We start from the raw sequence: 6,137 nt of genomic DNA, 5'->3' as shown, positions 1-6,137 counted from the left end.
CACCTCCTTCAGAGTGGCTCTGCCGGCTGCCCTCAGAAGGAACTAAGCTACTGCTCTCTCTTGGCAGTTCCCTGAGCTGAATCTCGAGTACCCCATCGTGGAGGAGATCCTAGAGAGGGAGAGGGAGGCAGTATGGCAGCACCCTCAATGGCTCTTGGGACCTAAGGCTGGTAAGGGCAGACTGGGAACACGAAGGGCACGGCAAGGAGGAGAAAGCCATGGCCTGGCCTGGCCTGGCGGGGCAGCGGGTGCCTGTGTAGCACAGGCTGAGGAAGCTCCTGGACCAGTGCTGCCGGGGCCTGGGCTCTGACGCTCTTAGAGACTGGTACAGTCCCTCCCAGCAGCCATCACCCAGGGCTCCTCAGGCACCGGGCGCACACGGGCAGCGTCCATGACCACAGCATCGGTCACCCAGCCCAGGAGCGGGAGCGCCCCCGTGTTGCCAGGTGAGTCGGAGGGGCCGGGGCTTCTGCAGGAGGTGAAGGGCAGGGCTTTGTTTAGGCAGCGGCTTTGCTGCCGGACCTGGCTGAGCTTTGCCGTGCAAAGGGAAGGTGCTTCCCTCACTCGCTGCCCCAGTCCCCAGCCCTGGGGGGTGCAGGGGAATCTGAAACTCCGCTCCTTGCCCCCTCTCGATGCACTGGATGCGTCGGCTCCTGCGGGTGCTGCCAGCTCCCTGCAGCCGGGCTCTGCCTCCTCTGCCGACCCCGGCTCACAGAGGTGTGCTGCTTTCCAGGGACTCCTGCGCCCTTCTGGGGCCAGCGCCCCTCAGGCCTTGCAGGAGACGCCGCTTCCTCCGGTAAGGACGGAGTTGGTGCTTCAGGCTTGAGGAGCTGGTGCGTTGCGTTGTCCCCTTGGGTTGGGGGATGGCGGAAGGGCCAGGCTGTGCTGTAGGAGCCGGCTCGGGTGGTAGCTACTGGGGTAGGGCTCCAGGGATGCAAAACCTGCCATTCCCCCAGGAACAGGGATGGTGGTAACCCCGGTGCCAGCTCAGGGTGCGGCTGCAGAGACCTGAGCAACATTTGTGCTTCCAGGTTCGTCCAGCCCTGCCTCTTCCAGCCGGTCAAGATCCAGGGACAGAGCCTGCAAGCGGCACGAGGCACGGAGCCATCATTTCTGCAATCAGTAATGGCCAGTGCTGCTGGCCTCACCCGCAGGGGCTCCGGTCCAGAGCAGCCCCGAGGCGGGACCGGAGTGGTGGGGCAAGGCCTCATTTCTGCTGCCGGCAAGAAGCCGCGCTGGGTGGCAGCGCCTGGGGTGGGACAGGGGGAACTCTTCCAGCTGGAAGAGTCCCCCAGCCGAGGCTGATGAACCTCTGGGCGTCTGTGCAGCGTTTCCATCCTGGCTTTATTTTGCCGTGTGCCCTAAGGTGCAAACTTCTGATGCAGCCCTGGCAGTCTCTGCCCTCCCTTCTCATCCCCTCTCTGCTGGTGCCCCCTCCCCCTGTCAGGGTGCTCTGGAGCCACTGGGGGAGTCCAGAGGGGATGGGGTCCTCCCCATCACCAAATCCAAATTGTTTCTCACTTGTGGCTCATCCCCACCCATTTGGGATTTACCAGCTCCCAGGAGCTGCGGTGCTCTCTGCCCTGGTGCTGTTCAGTGGGAGCGGGGCAGAGACTGCTGGAGCCAGAGGTCACCCGAGAGCTTCCCCCCCCGCCCGTGGGGTCCCCACCACCCCCAGGAGGGCTTCGCTGCCAGCTCTTTTACTCTGAGCCCTGTGATTGTGGGTGTTGGGTGCAGTCTGGATTACTGAAAAAAACACAAACATTGAAACGTTCCTTAATGAAATCACACTTTGGTTTTATATTTGAGCTGTTACAGCATCTCCTTCCTTCTAAATTGCGATGTACACGGCTGTGACTAAACCTGTTCTGTTTGGGTTTTTTTCTTCCTGAAGGAGGAGGACCGTAGAGACACCGAGTGGCCTTTTGCACCACCAACGACAAAACGTCGTCGACTTTGATATTTGTTGAAGATTTTTATTGTTCTATGTTTATTCTACAGTTGTTCTAATATTCTTGCTATACTGTTGTTTTGTTCTCATACTGTAGTTGTTTTGTTGTTTTATTGTAGCTTTTTGTTGTTACACTGTTCTTTTGTTGTTATAACTATAATAGTGTTTTTTACCGTAATCTTACTATCATTTTTGCATGTTTTTACTGTCAATATAAAATTCCCACCCTGCCACCTAACCCTCATCCCCTGTTTTTATGTCCCCCACTTAAACAGACTGTGTTCACATCTGCCTTCCCTGTGTTTGATTCCCAGGCCAGGGCACAGATGCTGCTTTCCAGCACCCTCTGCTTGACCCAGCAGCAGCCTTTTCTCCATGATCTCCTCTTGCTGGGTGTAGGTGCCTGGACAGAGACCATTTCTGACCTGGCAGGGCAAACTTTCCCAAGAAGCTGCAAAGTTTAGCAGGGAAGAGGCTCTGGGTTATGAGGCCTTGGAGATCACTTGTCTTCCACACAGCTTTGACAAACCAGCATCTTCCAAGCTCCCAGCTGTACAACCTATGCTGAGGTTACCCAAAACACGAGAGTGGCTGGAGCTGTTTCAAGGAAAAGCCTTCCTCAGGAAACATTCTGCCCTCATCATCAATCTGCTTGCATCCCACCAAGTTGGGGAATGCACCAACAAGGAAGATGTTAGTGACAGCACAGCAGGATGCTCCACCTGGGGTGAAAGCATTCCTGAGCACAGACATCATTCCTGCACAGGCAATGAAGGAGAACCCCAAGCAGCTGCTTGCAGTGCACTGGCTGGAGCAATGCACAGGCAGAAAGGGACTGCCAGAGCCACAGTACAATTAAACTTTATATGGGGTGGTTGATTTAAAGTTTCCTGGGGTAAAAGCAGAAGCAGGACTGCTCCATCAACCCACCACCTATGTGACAAAGAGCACAAGAAACAGCTGTGACCTCTCCTCCTGGCAGTCAAGCTGCTGTATTCCAGACACTGTGACTCCAGCAAGAAAGCACTCCTGGTACAAGAGGAACAGAAGTCAGCCTCAACAAATGCAACCCCTAAGGGGTCAGTCCTGAGCAGCCAGAAGTGCTGCAAACATTACACAGAAAGGAACCTAAACCACTGCTCATCCTGCCTCTTTTATCCCAGCTAGTGCTTCACCCCTCCCCTGCTCCAGGGCATTTTAGGGTGGGGTTACAGATATTACTTGTGTTTGGGAACAGGTGTGTGTTTGGTGTCTGCTTAAATTCTTGCTGTGATCCTGCTACAGTCCTGGATTGTTCTGATCCTCAACATCTTGCTGTGAGTGGTTTGTTTCTCTGCTAGCAGCACATTGAATTCGGAGAAGGAGAAAAGGGGGGAGGCAGAATGGAGTCAGTAAAAACCCAGGGGGCTTGGGTTCTGTTTAGCTTTTCTTGATCAGATTAATCACTTTGATTTGCACCATCTTTATTTTGTACTTCGTATTTCTTTCTTACAAAGGCCTCTTAATGAACATAGAAAACATTCTATTGACATAAACCTCATTGTGAGGCAGAGAAAATTGTGGCTTTTTACAGTTTGGAAACCTGGGTGACTGCAGTTCTTGAAGCTTCTTAAACTCTTGTAACTGTTTCAGGCTTTGAAAAGGAGTTCTGAGCTTCTTAGGGATTTACAGATAATAATTTCCAGTAACATCTTTATTTGAAGTAAATGTACTAGCTAAGTTGACATTAATGCTCTTATTGGCAAGAGGGGTCACATTATTTAAGTATTACATTCTGCTATGTATATTTTTATCTTAACACAGTCATATGTAACAAGGGGGGAACATGATTAAAAGTAAGTATTGACTATTAATGAAAAGTACCTGAAAAGCTTTTTTGAAGTGTGGAGTAGAGACTTTTCTGGTTGCTGGCTCATAAGGACAAAGAAAAGTTCTTTCACTGATGCTGAACTTGTCTTAAGCAGAAGTAGCTGCAAAAGTCATCAGAATAACATTTTCTTACTAGCAGGCTGAGATTCTGTATTGTTTTATTGTAATGAAAGAGTGTGAAGTGTGCAAATGCCAGCAAAAAAGGCCAGATTTTGCTCATATACCTTTTAATTTTATTTAGAAGACCTTCTGAGGTCATCTTCAGACCAGGAGAAAATTACTGGTGGTATAAAGAGTGGGTGGAAGGAGCTTCTGAATGGAATGTATAGATAGAAGTGTAAGATGTGTCTACTTTTTAGTTTGGCATTGTTAAGTAATTAATAAATGTAAATGATTCCTATCCTGGTTTTATTAGTGTGGTTGCAGACTTTGTAAAGACTATTGTGTGTAAAACACAGCCTGAAGAACCAAGGGCTGAAGCCCCAAAACATCTTGTCCATTAACAAAAGTCAGATGTTCAGTATTACAGGAACACTGTGTAATTACAGAATTACACGGGAATTACAGAAACACTGCTTCAAAGTTTTATGTTCATTGTTTTCTCTCTCTCTTTTTAACGATTTGATGGTGCCATTTGCTTTAGAGCTGGGGACCTGAAGTCCCTTTGTTTTAACAAAGGAAATTCATAGCGGAGCAAGGACTTTTTCCTAACTCTTTGTCTCCCAGATTATCAGTATTACTGAGGCTGGCATTCTCACACTTTACATTTTTTGGTCCATGTCCCTGGATTGTTTTGGTTTTGTTTCATCAGAAGCATATGTTTGACTGGCCAAGGGTTTTACAGACTCCTTTATCGCTGCCTGATTAAAATCAAACAGAAGATGCCCAGGGAAAGAGTGACTCTGGCTGCTTTCTGCATTTGTTCTCTTGTTGTTGGAGTGGAAGCTGCCCCCTTCCTAAGGTGGGTCCCTATCAGTGATAGTATGGATATATTTTAATCCCAATTTCCTATCTAAATTGCTTCATACCTGTAAGAACTTCCCAGTAACTGTCATAAACATCATCATCTTGGGGACAGGGTTAACTAAGAGCTTTGAAGTGTCTGAGCTTTTCTTTTTCTGTGCAGGACAACCAATTTGGGAAGTAAAGAAATTTTCAATACTAAATTAGACTATTCTTAATTGAAATCTCTATTGATTCAAGGTTTTAGTTAACCCTAACCTTAGCATTCTTGGTTGTGATTAAAATACTATGTTCATTTACATATTCTTTCAGTCTGGAGTTAGCAAGCCTGGGAAGAAAAAGGCCCCCTAGGGAAAGGCCTCCAGTTTTGTGCTGCCAATACTTGGCTGTTTGGCATTACTTGTGACAAATGGCTCCTTATTTCTTATGCTGTCTTCTTAATTAAGTGGGCTCTGGTGTATAAAAGTGAAGATTGCAGTGGTCAACTAATGGTTCTGCTGGGGACGAATGTTTCACTGTGATAGAAAGGTCAAAACATAGGTTAAACAGACATTTAATTCCGCAGTTTTCTTCCTGAATCCATGCATGTTTTCACAGCCCTTTTCTTCTGTAATTGTGGCAGGAGCATCCACAGCCTTAAAATGCAAGAACTGTAGTTATCAGATACACCAACAAAAGTAAGCTTGAGCTAAAATAAAAAGATGTTAAAGGCAAAAGCAGTTCAATGGGTTAGCAAGATAGCACCGTTGATGTACAGTAACGACCTATAGTTAAGTCTGCTTTCGGCTGTGAATACCAAGCCTAGCAGTAGGTGTCAGGAGTGCCGAACATAAGCTGTGCCCCAAGAACTTAGCGGACATTTAGACTAGGAGAGGTTTACGCTATCCGGAGTGAGAGTTAAATCCTGATGAGCCGCCCTGTAGGGCGTTCCTTACAAGGTTTGAGATGAGTCTGGGCATCAAATATAGAACACATTCCTACAGAGGGGCCAGATCTCCTAGCTTCCGAGAAGAACAGAGATGAAAACCAATAGCGCAGCTTGGGCTGTTTCAGTTCTCATTGCTAACGAACCTCCGTGCGCAAGCAGCGCACATCTCTCAGTCTGCATCTCTCACACCCTGCTGCCGGGTTTTCTTTTCCCTGGCATTCCGCTGGGATGAGCCGGGAGCCGGAGCTCAGCGCACGAGGAGGCTCTGCCCGCTGCCGGTGTTTGAGCGCCCCCCAGCGGCGTGCCGCGGGAGCCGCCGGTTCCCCTTGGCTCTCGCTTTGGGGATGGAGTTAAAGGACAGCGCACGTTCGCCTTCCCCCCTGCAGAGCTCACTGTAATTGTTCAGCGGGATTTGAAAGATCCTTT

This window comes from Pezoporus wallicus, unplaced genomic scaffold (assembly GCF_028554395.1).
Source record: "Pezoporus wallicus isolate ANWC-B61680 ecotype Strahan unplaced genomic scaffold, APGP_CSIRO_Pwel_v1 contig_8705, whole genome shotgun sequence".
NCBI classification, from domain to species: Eukaryota; Metazoa; Chordata; class Aves; order Psittaciformes; family Psittacidae; genus Pezoporus; species Pezoporus wallicus.
This window is presented reverse-complemented; position numbering follows the sequence as displayed.